The sequence below is a fragment of the Sinohyriopsis cumingii genome, chromosome 14, assembly GCF_028554795.1.
Source record: "Sinohyriopsis cumingii isolate HCF-2022 chromosome 14, ASM2855479v2, whole genome shotgun sequence".
NCBI classification, from domain to species: Eukaryota; Metazoa; Mollusca; class Bivalvia; order Unionida; family Unionidae; genus Sinohyriopsis; species Sinohyriopsis cumingii.
This window is the reverse complement of record NC_142974.1, coordinates 86,710,273-86,729,507: the sequence shown is the minus strand read 5'-3', so window position 1 is coordinate 86,729,507 and position 19,235 is coordinate 86,710,273.

Sequence of the window (19,235 nt, the reverse complement as noted above, 5' to 3'; positions counted from 1 at the left end):
TCCAACACACGGGAAAACTTTGATAAGATTGAGGATCAAGCAAAAGCTACTCTACCTGATGTAGAGTACAGAACTCTCCTAAGAAGGCATAGAGTACGAAAACGACATCACAATGATGGCAGTGCAACTGAAGCCTTAGATGAAATTGAAATTCCTCCAAGAGATAAGTTTAGGATACATTCACTTATCCCTGTAATTAATGCTTTTCACTCAAATTTAGAAAGAAGAGGTATTGTGAATAGGAGTGTTGCTGACAATTTCTCGTTTTTAATTGATCTGCAAGCAACGAGGGAACAAATTCTCCATGGTGTCAAGAGACTAGAACAAGAATATCCAAAGGATGTTACCGAGGGAACAGATTCTCCATGGTGTCAAGAGACTAGAACAAGAATATCCAAAGGATGTTACCGAGGGAACAAATTCTCCATGGTGTCAAGAGACTAGAACAAGAATATCCAAAGGATGTTGATCTCAGTCTTGCTGATGAACTCTTGACTTTCCACTTGTATGTCAAACAGACTCATGCAGATAAAGAATGTTTCAGCCACCAAGACATGTACCAGATAATAAAACAGGAGAAAATTCAGGCTGCTTTCCCAAATGTTTAAACAATTTTTAGATTGTTCCTGTGTTTGATGGTCACTTTCTGTTCTGGAGAGAGATCATTTTCTAGGCTGAAAAGGATCAAAAGTGACCTTCATTCAACAATGTCACAAGAGCGGCTGTCTGGTCTGAGTATACTCTGTACAGAGAATGATAAACTGCGACTTATTGATTTTGATGAAATCATTGATGAGTCAGGAAAGCTCGAATGAAGATGTTCTGACATTAAATAGCCTACTGTAAAAATGTAAACACGTCTAAACAGGGTAATACAAAAACATGGCAATTTGATTACGACTGATTTTTGTAAACAGTAAACTTCTTCATCAATCATCATTGTAAAAATAATGATTGATCAGGTAACACGTAATATTTTAACTACCCCTAAACTTCCTGAGTATGTATGCCTGACTACCTGTGTAGGCCTACCGGGCCTACCTCGTTCAGGGCCCAAGTAAGGTACCTCATAACTTAACTAGCACAGAGCCCCATTTGTCCTAATTCCGGCACTGATCATGTATTAATACCAAATAGTCAGCTGGAGTAGCAGAGAGGGTGAACAGACCAGTTTAGGGAATGGTCACCCTTGTGTTTAGACAACAAAAAAATTAGTGACCTTCATAGAGGTCAATACCACGCCTACGATTATTGTTTGTCCCAAACAGAATTGTAGACAGGACCCTCTCTGCTCCTAAAAAATTTTTATATTTAAAATAATGGTACAGCCAGAATCTTATACTGCAAGAATAGCACGAGAACGATTATAAGCAATTAAAAAATTTCTTCCTGTCAGAGAGTCATTTAGAAAAAATCTACAAGCGCAGCAAGAAGCACAAGTTGAGTACGAAGAAGAAACTAAAAAATTGTTTAAACCCGTCACTGCAGCTACTGAACAAGTTGCAACTGTCATCAAGGAAGATATTCTTCCGGTATCAAAACAAACAGCAGAACAAACCGAAAAAATAGCAAGAAGAACTAAACAGGCAAAGAAGATTTTACGAGATCTGCCAACTGATATAGCTGCGGCTCAACCTCCACCTGTTGGTGAGGAAATACTTGAAAGTATTGGAAAACTTCGTACTGAAGTCGCCGACGTGCAAAATGAACATGCACCTGAACCCGAACTAGTAGAAAAAAACGTAGCATTGATTGCAAAATTTAGGAAAGGGCTTGTTGAAGAAATTAGAAATATTAAAGAAGAACAATTACCCGAAGCAATATTAAATAGTATATTTAATAAATCTAGTATTTTAAAATCCCGTTATGAAAAAATAAATGATGATAATCTTATTAAATATATATATCGCGTATGTTACAACAAAAAAACAAGCTAAAGGTCAAGAATATAAAATCTTAATAAAGAAATAAAAAGACTTCATAGAGAGAGACTGAAACAACAAGAACAACTATCCCAGTGTCAACTTCCTCCTCCTTTGCAACGTAAAAAAATTTCTGCGCCGACAATGACATATTCACCGGTAGATTCACTACATGGATTTCGAGTAAGTGACTCACCTGACATACCCCCGGTCACCACTGAAGTACTTTCTCCGGTAATGCAACCACCAGTATTTAAAACACCTCAAGATGAACCTAAAACAGGATCTGGTTTATGTCCTGATAATATCATTAATGATGTGTCACGGTTAGAAGTTCTCATAGGTAAATTAAAAAAGATGATCATACATAATAATCATCGTAAACCCGTACAGGTCAGAGCGGTGAACTCACGATTACCAATCTACAGAGCTACTTACGGAGATGGACTTGGTGATGTTGTGCGGGGATTATTCACAAGGATAGCTCCAAAAGCAGCACCCGTTGCAAAACAATTATCGATGAAAGCTATCGATATTGTTCGTGAAAAAGCTCCTGGAGCAATTGTCAATGTTGCTGGTAAGGCGTTTTCGGCAATCAAATAAAGACTAGCACAATTATTGCGACGAAAACAACAACCACCAGTGAAACTGGCAAGTACTGAAATTATGCCCGCAGACGTAAGTAAAATAATAAATCAGGCTGCAAATCAAAAACTAGCGGAATTATCAAAAGAGGCAGAAAGAAATATAACATCAAATTTGATAGCAGATCAAGGATTCAGTGAATCAGGAAATAATATTTCAAGCATGATATCAGGAAGTGGAGTTTTCATACCCGATTTTCGTGTTAGACGAAAATAATTATAATAAAATGTTTAAACGTGAATCCGATGAAGCATTTGATATGGAGGCACCTGTCCTTAAAGATGAATCGGTACGTGATTATCAGTTTTATTCTTATGAGGCACGAATACCAGATCAACGTGGAAGAATTGAACTACAAGTTCATGATACAAGTAGATACTTTTTACCCGCTGAGGCTTTTCTTGAGATAGAAGGTACAATTATAAAAACGGATGATACTAAGTACGGAGGTGCAGTAAAAGTTGGTTTTGTCAACATTGGGATTATGGCGTTGTTTGATAGCGCCACTTATATGATCGATGGAACAAATATTGAATCGATTCAGAAAGATGTAGACGTTGCTACAAAAATTATAGGATTAGCAAGATATTCTGATGATTATACAAGATCAGCAGGTCCTACAATGATGTTTGTGAAAGATAACTTCAATCACCCTGAAAGCGATCCGTATAATATAAGACGACCAAGAAATTTTGCCAATAACGCTGATGCTGATTTGTGGCCAGTGGTTCATGGTTCTAGCGAAAATTTCAACTTGGGATTTGCAGCACGTAAAAATATGTTACTAGGAGACAATAGAAGATTTTCATGTGCAATTCCACTATCGCATATTTTTGGATTTTGTAGAAATTTTAGAAAGGTTAGTTTTGGAGCTAGACACACGGTTGTTCTTGTGCGAAAAGGTGATGATAACGATGCTCTGTGGAGACCTGTTGGTGATGCTGGTAAATTAATATTGTCTAAACTTTCACTGTGGATGCCGGTAACGACAACAACGATCGCAGTAGAACAAAAATTAATTTCTTTCATGGACACTGGTGGTAAATCCTTATTGTCATGGTTAACAACAAGCACAGATAGTATGCAAACTAACGTTAACGGTCAGTTCACATGGCATATAGCATCACAACAGGGTGTTTCTGCACCGCGACATATTTTTGTTGCGTTTCAGGAAACTAATCGATTAGGCTCACAGGTTCACTATCATATGATATTTGATAAACTAGGTATCACAGATATTTCTTTACGGATAAACGGACAACAAGAACCAACAGAAAATATACAACTAAATTATGAACAGAATCGTATAGGACGTGCATATCATCGTTTAATGTCATTCATGGGACGTGATCAAAATGTTGATACTGGATTGCAAATATCACAATATGATTTTAGAACTTTGTATCCGATTTATTATTTTTCACTGGAACATCTTGATCTATGAAAACAATCTGTCGTTGATATATATCTTAAAGCAACATTGAATACAGGTAGTGCTAATTATGGAGCAATCGCGGTCATACTCAGCGATAAAGCCATGTTACTTGAAGGTGGTAGTGGTCGAATGAGAGTCGTTGATGCACCAGTGGGAAATCTTTAATTATTCAGAAAAATATTATTTCTATAAAAATGTCGTATAGTCATGTTAATGTTACTCTGACTCCCGGTCAGGTCAAAAAGCTTCAATCAAAAACCACCAGCAAATGCGGAACTAAAATATCACTAAAACGAGATCAGATGGGTGGTGGTCCAAACAAATTATCGTTAACAAATAATCAGATTAAACATTTCAATAAAGCCCTAGAATCAAAAACCGGAGTTCAATTACGTCTTTCTCCGACCGCCATCAAGGACATGGTTAAAACGGGTGGTATATTTCCACTTCATGCGGCTATTCCAGCGTTAATAGCTGCTGACGCTCCAGCCGTAGCAAAAGCAGCCGCGTTAGGTGCATTTTGAACAGCTGCTGGAATGGCTCTAAAGAAAGCAACAGGAAATGGATACAAAAAAGGGACGCGGTCTAAGATTACCGGGATCTCGCTGGGGAAGAGGTCTGAGGCTCCCACGTTAGATGTTCCAGCATCAAATTTTGATTTACTTGATGCTGCTAAACGATTAAAAATAAAAGCCTTTAGAGGTGTTTTTATGCGAGATCAATTACTAAAACAACCAAACAAACTCGAAACGGGTATTATTAATCTCGACTCAAATTCAGGACCCTGTTCTCATTGGGTATCATACGAGGCTGATCCACGTGGAATCGTGTATTTTGATTCGCACGGGTTAGCTCCACCTGTTGAATTTATCAAGCATGTCGCACCACTTCACGCAAGAACCTCTGGTTGTAAAGTTTGGTATTCAACGCTACCCACACAAACAATGACAGATCCGCCAATATGCGGCCTTGAAGTAATTAATGTACTCGACGCTATATCAAAATCATCCAAACCGCCGTGCATGATTATACAAGCAACCGCTTCGTTGCGCGTAATGCGTTTTAAACAGATCTTGGATCTTAAAATATAATGGTTGATATTTACGGAAGAAGATCTTCTACTAGTAAGAAAATAAAATCCGATGTTGATCTGTCGAAATATGCGACCAGAGATGAACTCACTGATATCATGAGCCTGGCTGGAGTTGACCCAGATGAGGTCGTTATTTTTCAAGATCGATATGGTAAACTAAAAACGAGCAACATCAGATGGAATGATATAGTTCGACGAGTACTTGGTGCAGTTACAGATAATATTCCTGTGTTTACTGACGGTGGTAGAATCAAAGATTCAAGTATATCGTTTACAACAATTAGAGATGAAATTGCAAGAAGCGTTGCTAATCGCGTGAAAAATACCGGTGACACAATGACGGGTGAACTCAGCATGAACGGAAATAAAATAGTAGTTTTAAGAGATCCAACATCTGACGAAGATGCAGCAACAAAAAAATACGTCGACACCGTAGATGGTAAATTATCCACGCTGCGGGCCGAGTATGACGTTCACGTGGGCGCTTTTGCAAGATTTCGCAGAAACCATCAAAGAACCGCAGAAGAATTCTTCGGCACTCCCCACTCCGTTGACATAAAACTTTCTGATATCAAAACTAACCTAGACACGATCAAACAAACACAGCAAAACGTCATAGCGGGGATTCCTGAGATCGTTAATAAAACCAATTTGATTAAAATTTCAGCCGGAATAACTCCTGGGCATATCACAAACATCGTATGCACTGTATCATCGGGATTCGCAACATGGTCGCAGCAAAATAAAACTATAAAATATACCGTAACAGTCACTGGCGTGTACAGGCTGTCTGTGTTCAGTGCTGCGCGATTTGAGATATTTACAACGTATCCATGGCGTCATTCAACGGATAGGTTTTCCGGGGTTGTATCTGTTATATTAAATAGCGGAACCGAAGAAATATTTATCCTGGAAGCAGATGATAAGAAATTAACCGCAACATCTTACTGGTGGTGTTTGGAATTTGTAGCTGAAACACCTCAGTTGGTTACTGCATAAAAATATATGGACGGTGCACAATACAGATACAATCAAGCGCGTGAATGGCAGGAGGCGCTAAAAGATCAAGTCGAACAATATACAGTAAAAGTAAAAAAATATCGACGACGATTAGTTATCGTTGATGTGATTGTTTATTCAGTATCCGCTGTTGTTGCTGGAGCAGGTGTTATATTGTCAGCGGTGACAATGATGGCACCAGTAGCCGTATCTATTTGTATTTCAGCAGCAACAACGATTGCAGGTGTACTCAATATCATCGCAAAAAAAATATGTACTTGCATGAATGAAAAATTATCCGATTACATGATAAGATTATATACAGCGACGGTAGCATACTCGAAATTATCCTCGTTGTTATCAGCGAGTCTCAGTGATGGAATTATATCTGAGTTCGAGTTTTCAATGATGACTAAAATATATGACGAAGGTATCGGTATTAAAGATACAAGTACTAATAATGACATAATTACTCCAGCAGATCGTGACTAATACAACTCCGTCAAAGATAACGATGATCTCGGTAAGTTCAACTAATCCTGAATTTAGTATTAATTTTCCTACTGCAATTCCAGTAAAAGAAATAGCATTAGCTCAATCACGGGTATATTACAGCTGGCCAAATATCAGATCAAAATCATTTAATGATACACCAGCAAATAATTTACTTGTATTTGCTAACAAGAACAAACCAGATGGTACTCCTGACTGGATAGATTTTGGAATACCCACTGGTAGTTATGAGATCGAACAAATCAATGAGGAATTTCAACGTAGAATAAAATCAATAACAGGAAAAGAAGCAAAAATATCGATTAACGTTCATGAACCGACGCTATTTTCGACGGTTGAGATACATTCTCCTGATTATGCCGTTGATATTTATCAATCCACGATAAGATCCGTACTAGGTTGGCCGGATGTTCCCCCAGTGTATGAAGGACCACCAGAACCAACTGGGGATGATTTTACATCATCGAAAAGTTTTCATCATAATATTAAAATGAATTATGCAAGTTTCTGGTGGAACATAGAAAAACGGGTATGGGATAAACGGGATCAATTTCATGTCGAGCGAACTGGTGAGTACTACTGGCTCTTACACAACGTTGATGGTGGTAATTCATTTTACGATATAAATATCAATAATGTCATTCATATCATACATTCAGATCACGAAGAACAACTAGACAATTTACGTGATAGTTTTCGGGAATATTTGTCTGATTTGACATCTACGCTTGAAGAAATTATTAAACGAGTAGAAATTTTAAATCATATAGCTGATACCATTGAATATTTTAATAATAGGATCATAAACATAGTTTTTGAATCATCGGGCTATAATAGAAGTTTTTTCGCAACCAAGTATAAAATATCCTAAGCTGACATTGTAACATTTAAATTCCCTGATTATAATCCAGATAGAATGAATATTTTCCTAAAATACTCGATGCATGGAGAAAACTAGCACCACATCCAACCGTTCTTAGACATAATAATGATCCACATGGCTTCGGCAGACACGTATCTCCGGGAATCGTTAATATAACCAGTGCGATCGTGGTCAATCTAGTTTGTGACGTAGTCGATGGTAGCTATCAAATAGATCTCGGAAAATCAAATCAGGCTCAACAAGGATATATTTTATATACATTTGCACCACAAGTTTCCCCTGGAAGTTTAATCGTGCAAGAACCAACTAATCCTGTGTATCTGCGGTGTCACAATAATATGTTAACACGAATAAATTTTAAGCTCACAGATCACCTTAATCGCTTAATTGACATGCGCGGAGAAGAGCTTGTGATAAATCTGTATGTGAAATCTTAATTAATCCAGTAAATATTATATAATGTACCAGCACGTGACTGTTTTTATACATGACAAAGAAGCACTTGAAAACGCCATCAGAACAGTGTTTTCACAAGACACAGAGTAATTTAGCGTTAATTTAGTTATTGATGAATACGGAAGCGAGGATTTCTTATTAACACAAGAACAGTTAGATGAACTCCGTCAAAAACATATTATAGAGATCATCTGTAACAGAGATCAGATTCTAAATTATACACACTCCTGTATTAAACTCGATCAACTTAAAAAAATAATATTTCAGAATAAATAAATATAATCACTGATGGGATAAATTACACAAATTAATCAATTTTGTACAATCTGAAATAATTCTGAAATGAATCAATCTGATGGGGTAATTGGTACTGAAAATTATACAAATCAATCAGTTTGCTAATTCTGATGGGGTAATTGGCACTGAAAATTATACAAATTAATCAGTTTTCCAAAAAATACTACAAAAAAATTATTGTATTATTATTCTGAAATATTTTTATTATTATTATGAAATATTTTATTTTTTGTGAATCAATCTGATGGGGTAATTGGTACTGAAAATTATACAAATCAATCAGTTTGCTAATTTTGATGGGGTGGTTGCTACTCAAAAGTATACAAATCAATCAGTTTATTAATTTTGATGGGGTGGTTGTTACTTAAAAGTATAGAAATCAATCAGTTTTCCAAAAAATACTGCAAAAAAAAAATGTTTTATCATTATTCTGAAATATTTTATTATTGATGCAAATTCAATTAATTTATTAATTCTGATTGGGCGATTGCTACTCAAAAGTATACAAATTAATCAGTTTTCCAAAAAATATTTTATTATTATTCTGAAATATTTTATTTTTTATGTAAATTAATTCTGATGTGATATACAGTGAGGGAAATTATACTACCACTCAGGACTGCTTTGGTCGTTACCCGTTGACATAATTTTTCTTAAGTATCTTATGCGGGTACTGATTGTTTTTTTTTGTTTCCTATTCGCTGGATAATCCCGACCTGATCTTTTCTACTGCAACAGAAAGAGGAATAAATTAATTTACTTGATCATCGTTCACCATAGCCAGTGACTGAAACATAGCTGCCTGAATCCGCTTTATGAACTTATATTGAGATGATAGAACATACTTATTTTCATTTTTAAGTTCTTCTAACGTTTCAAAACCAGATATTATTTTTTCAGGATTTAGTTCATCAGATATATTAATTCCGTTTTCTTCTAGTTTTTTAATAGCAGAAATAATGTCTTTGATATTTTCATGGTTCATTATATAATATATAAATCTTTAAAATAAAAAAAAAATATCCTTAGAACCCCTATCGAGTCTTTAGCGAGTTCGTCGGGATCTTTCAATGAAGAGCCCCTATCGAGTCTTTAGCGAGCTCAGATTATGGATGATTATGGATGACGAGCTCCTATTCGAGTGTCTTAGCGAGCTCAGATTATGAATGAAGGACGGCACAAACATATATTATGAAATGAACTTCTATTCGAGTTTTTTTAGCAAGTTCATTAAGTATGAAATGAAATATATACAATGAATAATTGAATAAAGGACGGCACAAACATATACGCTCAGCAGAATCCCACCCACAATAATCAAGCCCGTGGGTGATACGAAAATATGTATCAACCACCGGTTAATATGGTGGTTGAGTTTTGCTGAGGGGGTGGTTTGGCGGAGCCCCCAATTATTATAAAAGTCGCAATTATGCGCACACCACCGACATGTTGTCAGCCACGGGGATTCGATCCTGGACCGCGAGCGTCACAGTCCAATACGATACCGATTGAGCTATCAAATCTTGTTACAAACATATGTTTCGAAAGTTAACATATAGCTAATAATCATTGAAAAGGAACTAATTTCGAATATATTTACTCAAAATACAATTCTGAATTCAAGAAATACGTTTATATAATATATTTTCACCAAACAAAGCTGAATTAAGGAATTTCCTATTTACTATACCACGCCATCTATGATAGAACATCCGGTCTAGATCATCTAATTGCTAGATTTTTCCATCATCTCTATGACTGGTCAAAGGGAGTTTACTCGATAAATAAATAATCACACATACATACACAATCTCGCATTATATTTCTGCACTGAACAAGGAAAATGCAACTGATTTTTAATTCCAAACACTATCATGGACCTATTTCTGTAATCGAGTCAGTACATGCTGTACATTGGATCTAAAATTAACCCGCCACGATCGATACAGACTAGACGCTGGATTCTGCACTCAGTAGGCTGGAATATACATGTCGGTTTTCTGTAGTTTAGATGTAATGTATATGCTGTCTATGTGTTGCGCTGTTCTAAATGTTTCACGAATAGGGCAGAAAAATACACAAACTGTATATTTTTGTAAGTTAGAAATCATAAATACTTTCTGTAATGCATACTGTTCAACTTGCTCCACCAGGCATCACAGACATTGGATGTTGTATATGATTATGACCATAAATTACCTCCCTTTCATGAGTAAAAAAATAAGCAGTATAATAATGACAATTTCTGACCCCCCAACAAATAAATCTAATTCGAGGTGGTGATGATAGTTAACAGTACTGAAAGGTGATTTTCTGCTTATATTTTTTTTGAGAAAGCAGATCTGTTTATATTTTCTGCTACTCTTTGTACTGAAGACGGATTAATATCAAAGTATTTCGCAGCAGAACGTATCGAACGAAATATAATTACTACGCCAGATTCTGTGTTTGTGGAATTTAGAAACTGTCTTACATCTTAAAGTATTACCACGTGCAGAATTCTGACTTTGCGTGACAACCCTCAGATTGGATAAGGAGTTGTTCTGAGGATCCCCGTCAATATGATCAATAACAAGACCATCTTTGATCACTCCGAAGAAACACTCGTACGTAAATCGATGACAATGATACATTTCATTTCTTCCAGCGTTGAACCTTAGATAGCCAGTATTAGTAACATTACCAACTGGTCTCTTCAACCTACAATTTCTGATGACACCATTTCGATCTGATTCATAGTTTGTTATTGTGGGATGTGGGAGAAATATATTTTAATCCATATATGCAATAATATTATTTGTTTAAATCATTGTTTGTCTGAAATCTTGATATATAATCCTCAACGGATTTTATAGCGTTTTCACTCTTATTATTTTTTTTGTCATAATATCTTTTAAGTTCTCTGAACCGTTTTCCACCGCACTTTCCACATAATTCTGTTTTTCCTCGCACTCCAACACCACATCGCTGACACGGTATTGGTCCTAGACTCCCTCGTCGTATGCCTTGTAAGTGCATCCAGCAAAATTCACCTCGCAAGATTTGTTGCATCGATTTACTGAACCGATCATGAGCCATCTGCATTGAGACATTGTATATATATAATTTTCTTTATTTAAATATTTGTTTTAATTATATGAATGAGTTTGAGAGATTATCCCAAACTAGGCCTGTTAAATATAAATTCAACCTCGACAGATTATCTCCTAACTTACCAGTACGAGATCTGGTTCATCCGAAAAATAAAACTTTTATCAATAAAATTCACGACGCCAAGAAAGAACTTTACACGGATGGTGCATCTCATACATGGTCAACATTCAAGATTATACGCAATACTGTCAAGGACGCTACAATGAATGACAAGCGAGCGGCAACTATCATTAACTACATCACTGAATACGAGGGCAATCAAAAATATTTCTTTAGAGTAAAATTTATTGTACTAACAGAAACAGGTAGTTGGATTATCCGTGACAAATATGATCCTGTCCTTGGTAATAATAAAATCGCCATATTAAGTAAAAATTCCAGACCGGGTCTGTTGAAGGGTATTGACAAAACGTATTATGAGCGAGCGTATCCCGTAACAGCGGTTATTTATGGAATCTATGAGATAAATAAAAAAAAAAAACCAACGTTGATAAACTGGCACCCATGAAATTTTCAAGGTTAAATTGTGTAGCCGAACGAGTAATAGAACACTTTACAAACGCGATGCGTGGAAACGGATTAACTGATTTAAGACGTGAAAAATAAACTCGTGGGCTGATTCAGTTAAGGATACCGGTGCTACAATAAAAGATGTTGCTGAGTTAGGAAAACTATTAAAATTTCCAATAACCGTAGCGACAATAACGGGATAAATACTGTACGAATCGAAAAATAAATCAAAAGGAGCTTCAATAAATATTATTGATCATAACGCGCACGCATGGACCAGCGCAGTAACAATATTTCCACGTGATCGAACTGTTAGATTTTACCCCCCAGATACGAGTATGATTTTATCAACGAAATAAGTGAAAACGATCCTGTATCGGTATGGTTATTTAAAAGTAATGAGGAAGGTGGATTTGATCAGTTTGTTAGACCAAACGGTGAAATATATCGCACAGAATATCTCCACGACGAGATGAAAAATCTTGCGGAGAAGTTTATCGCGGAAAATACTGACAAATTACTAACTAATTGCTTTACCGTTCCATCTGTTGTGGCTCATTTCGCTAGAGAAAAAAATTCATGGAAACCAACACGATTTGATTTACTCGAGGATGTACGCGCAAGCTGCGTCGAATACGGACATGGCGGATTGTGGAATACCAAGTATAATTACAATGATGTTATTTCGGTTGATATGGTTGCATGTTATCCGGGAAGTTTTCTAGGATACGGAGATTCTTCTGTGTACTTTAAAAGATTTGGCCACCCCAAAAACGAGATGACGCGGGTGGCAATTAATGGACCATTACCTGATTTTGATCTGACTGGATTCGTTTGTGTTGAATCAATCATTCGAGTTTAAGGAAAATCTTCACAAGATTTGTTATGTTTGGTTTGGCAGACATTTTTGTGAAAAACGTTGGGCGCCTATAGTTTTATTACAATATATGCTAGATTGTGCGGTACTGACATCGTTGGTGGTTAGTGAAGCAATTATATCATATCATGCGCAGACCGAAGTTTGGTTGCCCATGTCAGATTCTATCAGTGCTGATGAAGTTATTAGCGAGTTTAAGGAAAAATGTCCTGGTGTTTCCGAAGATGATATTATCAAAGAAGCTCATAAAATTCTCGAGATTAAACTTAAAACCGCAAAAGATCTCGGTAGAAAAATTATAGGTAAATTTACTCAAGGTGGTGCATATGATCATAAAAGACATCACGCACGATTAATTTCAGATGATGCCGAGTACGATTTTATAATCGCTGATACAACAGCGAGAAATATATTTGCAAATCGAGAAAGTGTTTATTTATCCGACGGAACAAAATTGGGTACGATCGTTAGTTACATAAATGATGTATCCCCACAGTATACTCATCTAAGATCTTCCATGTTGGCTTATGTTTCCATAAATTTATTATCTATGATTAATAGATTTCCTGAGACCGCAGTCAGAGTCGCAAGAGATTCGTTTTAAATTTCGAGTAAATATTTAGAGTCTGTTATGAAATTTACAAGTAATGATGAACGATGGAGTTCGTGGAGAATAAAAAAGGAAATATTACACAATTATACAGAATCAGCAGATGTTTCGATGAGACATTTATATCGTAAGGGTAATAAAATATCAGAAATGTCGAAAGCGCCATCGTTGATTGATCCAATAACTAGATATAAGACAGTATATCTCAATGGACCTGGTGGATGCGGCAAAACGACTCGAGCGATTAATGTTTTTAGAAATTCGGATATGATCGTGCTGACACCCACACATAGACTTGCACGGGAGATGAAACAACGGCAAGCACAATCGTGTACGTATCATAGTTTATTTCGGTGGCGCGGGGATACATGGACTCCTGAGCGAATGGGAGAAAAATATATACCTAAAATAATTATTTGGGACGAGATATGTACGGTGTCATTGTATACATTAAAAACGTTTCTTGATTGGTTGTTGACGAAAAATACCGTTATAATAATGTGTGGCGATCATGGTCAACCGCCGCCTTGTGTTGGACCATCTCCACATGATTGGTTAAAAAATTTCGCTGATTATTACGAAGAAATAGATGATGATCATAGAACTCTCGATGAAAATTTAAAGGAATTTAAAAAATTAATCAGATTACAATCAAACAAAATTCAGTGTGAAATAATACGAGGAGTAATCTCAGAGACCTCAATAAGTGATTTTTTAAATTTATGGAGACCCACCGATTTAATAGTAGCAAGCAGAAAAATAATCAGAGACGATTTACAACAGCAGTTATTTCAGCTGCATAAAGAAAAATATTCAGAATTACCCGTACCGTTGTGTTATAGACCATCAGATACACGAAAACAGAATATTAATGTTGATATTCCAGGGCAGACTGAGAAACAAAATCTCGTATTAAATGATATTGTCGCTGTTGATATCAGTGTGGTCGAAGATGCATTATGCGCTGACAAATCTCCATGGGTGTTGCGATACGCTATGACGATCCACTCGTCTTAGGGATTAACTATTTCTGATACACGAGTTTGGATTGTAGACGATCACATCGAGTGGTCAAATTTAGTCTATTTAGCGGTATCAAGGGTCAGAAAAATATCTCAATTACGGAGAATTATAATTTCTGAAATCGTTAATAATTTTAACGTCATTGATATGATATGATAAGAAAAAAATTAATCGGATACAAACAATCTGATAAAGAAAATAAACGCGACTTTGATCTTGATGTTGAATTTATTATTGAGTTAAAACAGCAGCAGAATAATCATTGCACAAGTTGCAATTGTATAATGCTGTGGAGGTATTCGAGTAATGATTCAAGACAATTTACCGTAGACAGAAAAGATAACAGTCGCGGTCGTACACCAGAAAATACCATGTTGACCTGTCTTGAGTGTAATCGACGTAGAGGCGCTAGTGCTAGTTAAGTGATCGCGGTGGTAGTTGTGTATCCGTGGGAATTATTTGTAGTTGCTCACGTACAAATCCACGTTGAGGAGCAGCCGAATCTAGGCTGTAGATTGCAGGTCCACCTGAGGATTTTGTCACGGTGGATATTTTGTGTGTGGTAACACTCCAAATAGGATCAGTCGCTCTCGCGCTACCACCTTCAAGTTCACCCGGTTCATATAAATATCTAACTGTAACATCACCCAATATTTTTTGTTTTTCAGTATCTTTTGGCTGTGTTGGTATATTTTTTTTTGTGACTGCGCTAATGGGTTTCATGTTAGTTGTTCGTGTAATCTCATTATTTAACGCAGCTATCACGCTTGATAATCTTGCAACCCATTTGCGAGATCTCGTATCCTGAATAAATTCCTTAGCGTATTGAGATCCAAATAACCGCTCAGCAAGTGTTCGATTAAATCGCTCAACAATTGCCTGATCACGGTGAATTGCAGTATGACCTCGTCGTATTTTGGTATTATGTCGTTTCATCAACGATGATACTGGACCAAGAAATTCCTTACCAGGATCAACCTGTAACAGCTGTGGCCATCGTAGACCACTTTGTGGTCCACCACCTCGTTGACAAATTCGTTCAAACGCATCGGCTACTTCAGATGATGTTTTCGTTGATAGCGGCTCTGCCTCTTTATATTTACTTGCAACATCAACTACAGTTAATGCGTACTTGTACGTTTTTCCACGCACAGTATCATGTAGTAAAAACAGAATATCAGCTTGATGAACTTCATTAGGAACACTGGCATCGAAGTACGCGTACTGAATTCGTTTCGGTGGTGGTAGATAAATTTGCCATATTGCCTGTTTGGACAACAACGCTTTAGCAGTAGAATGTTTAACCGCTGCTGCATCAGCGAGTTTACCAGTTGCTGCTTTGCCTCTCCAATATCCTCTTGGTGAATAATAAATTAATTCCATTATATATTACCAGACCCAAACGCTAATTTACCTTTCATCGCGGATCTTACTAACCAATTAGCTAATGATTCTCTAATATTTTTATTTTTTTATGGAATTTAACACGTGAATTAATTTCACATCTGCAATATGCCTATCTTGTAGATTTTTACTTTTACAAGCTACATCATGAATATGACAAGCTCGATCAATAGCATTTACTGGTTCCTCGCCTGGTTTTGGTTGATCCTGATTATCGAGCCTGATATCGAGTCGAGTACCAGGACCGCAATAATTATATCCTGATAGATGTTTTCCTCCTGGGTATTTAGCCCATGGAGTACCCGGAAACTTTGACATCAAATTAGCAGCATCACCACCGCGCTTATTAGGTAAAAACGAAAATTTCTTTCTACCGCACATAGAACATTTTCCACCATACGCTATTTTTATTTTTTGTTATAACTGTAGCTAAATCAGTAGTCGGAGTTTTAACTCTACAGCGTAAACAATATAAATGCATGTTATAAATATATATGGATATACTTGATTTCTCAGCGACAAGAAAACGAGAACCTGTTAAGCATCATCCTGCGCTACCTAATTCAATCAGAATGATTATCATAGGACCATCTGGATCGGGTAAGACGCAGCTATTACTTAATCTGATAATGAGATGGTTGAAATGGGATAAATTATGTTTAGTAGCACCATCCGTTGATGATCAACGATGTTATGAAGCATTAAAAGATTTTAACGAAAATGCAAGATTACTGGACGAAGATAATGATGTCATAGAGTTTATAACAGATATTGATGAAGCACCGTCCGTTGATGTTTTAGACCGATTTATTAATAATTAGTTGTGTAAGATGATGTGATGCTAGATAAACAATCAAATCCAGCCAGAATATTTTCTCGCGGCAGACTTAAAAATACAGATGTGATCTATCTTACTCAGCGGTATACACAAATACCAAAGATGATCAGGGAGAATTGTAACATTTTAGTTGTGATTAATGGCGTAGAAACACACACGCTGCGAAATATTCATCAAACCTGGTGCAGCGATGACATGGATATAATTAAATTCAGAAATTTCTTTTCACGAGCGCAAGCTACTCCGCATGGATTTATAACAATAAATTTACATGATCCTAGAACAAGATATCGTGTGGGTCTTGATAAAATATTTGGATAGTAGGGGTGATGATAAAATTAAATTGAATTAAACAGATATCATTAATATAATGAACAATTGTACGTGGCTGCGTCAAGGAACCACTAACAAATGTGATAAACAATGTCGTGGAGAATATTGTAATAAACATAATTATCTTATGAAGAAAAACCCTCATGCTGGTCCACGAAGTTGTGTTGGATGTAACAACGGCGTTAGAGGATTATATCAGATTTGCAAAAATTGCGGTGGAGATCGATACAGAAGTTTAATGATATATTACAGAAAAAGAAAAAACATAAATCCAAAAATAGAAAAACCACCATCAGAACTTGAATATTACTTGAAACATAGAACAAATTTCCAGGATTCAGATGAAGATTCCCAGGATTCAGATGAAGATTTCCAGGATTATTGAGCAGCAGAGAGGGTCCTGTCTACAATTCTGTCTGGGACAAACAATAATCGTAGACGTGGTATTGACCTCTATGAAGGGTCACTATTTTTTTTTGTCTAAACACAAGGGTGACCATTCCCTAAAGTGGTCTGTTCACCCTCTTTGCTGCTGCTGGAGTTAGCAAGATTAAATTTGATCACTGATGAACGTTTAGAGGAGGATAATTCTGTAAAATATATATTTTCACATAGTTAGCTAAGGTAACATACATTAAAAATAACATGGCATTTAAAGTGTTGGTATTAAACAAATTGATATAATAATACGATTGCGCAATAATACTAATATATAAACATTCTTTCAACATCAGGCCTATAGATCAATGAAGAATTTCTACTCATTCTTCAATCATAAATGACATGATAATAACGATACAAGGTATTTAATAGTCCCTGTTTTCTAAATGATATTAAAATCGTAAACAATTTCATCAGAATCCTTTCTTTTTTCATTCCCATCTCGTGCTTAAATGACAAAATAAGCACAAATCTGGAGTAAGAGAGAAAAACATATTGCGCTGGACGAAAACATTAAAACTGATCTTGTACCAAGTAACCTAAATTCATCTGGTTCGTCGTAACAGTATGTTTACGCTTTCCTAAGCAGCTGTCTACAGTGTTCGTAATATGAATGATACATAGTTGCAATAGTCAGTGACACTAGTCCTATATGTTAAATTTGTCGGTAGTGTTTTAAGCCTTTGTTGCTGTGTCTTAAACCGATTTTAATGTTCTAAAAATCGGTTATTAATTATTAAATAAAAAAATGTCCATATGGTCGCTCCTACTCCCCCCCCCCACTCTCCATGAAAATAGGAGCGTAGGAGATTTTCGCTTGTGTTATACGACGATGTCTCTGGACCAATAAATGATGGTAATGTTAGGCAAGCCAGCCAAAGGAGGGAGAGAGAGATAGAAAAAGAAAGAGATAGAGAGAGAATTGTATAGTCTTTAGAAATGTTACTTAAATCAAAATAACGACTTAGATGGACTGTGAATATATTACATTATTTTAATTATCTCTTGTTGGTTCGTCATTTCACTTTGTTTCTATTCCACGCTAATTTCCATACGCCAGTACGTAAAAGCCTGATAGTTTAGGTTCAGTATACAAAATGCTAACCGTATTTGCAGTGCACTACTTTGTTGATGAAAACCATATTTCATGTTTAAATCATGAATATGTCTTATATTGATTAAAGAAATATTGATTTAAGAAATGAAAATAATAGTAGAAACTGAGAAAGAAATAGACCAACTTGTCAATTTGCACATGTGATTGTGAACAAGATGAAAAATCGTAGAACTACACATTGTAGCGGACACACTCGCAGGGATGTGAGGAGTACATCCACTCGGTCAATATACAGATGTCAGGAGCATATCGTAACTCAATTTCAAGTGCAAATATGTGTATTTGTATGTGACATAAATAAAATATACGTATATTATGTACGCTGTATCAATGATATACCACTCGTTGTATACATATTTCATTAAAAGGAATCTAGGGCAAGCCTAGTTTCCTTTTAATGATAAATGTATACATCTCGCGGTATATCATTGATACAGCATACATGCTATATATTTATATATGAAAATATTTAAGTTGGTTGCATATACATTGCTATGTTTCGTCGTTCAATACAATATATAAAACGAAATCATCCCTTCTTTCGTCCAATTTTTCCCAAGGTTCAAAGCTCTGCTATACAGTTATTATTATTATTATTATTATTATTATTATTATTATTATTATTATAAAATGAAACTATCGTTAGAATGGTGAAACGGCCTTAAAATTATAGGATATTAAAAAGA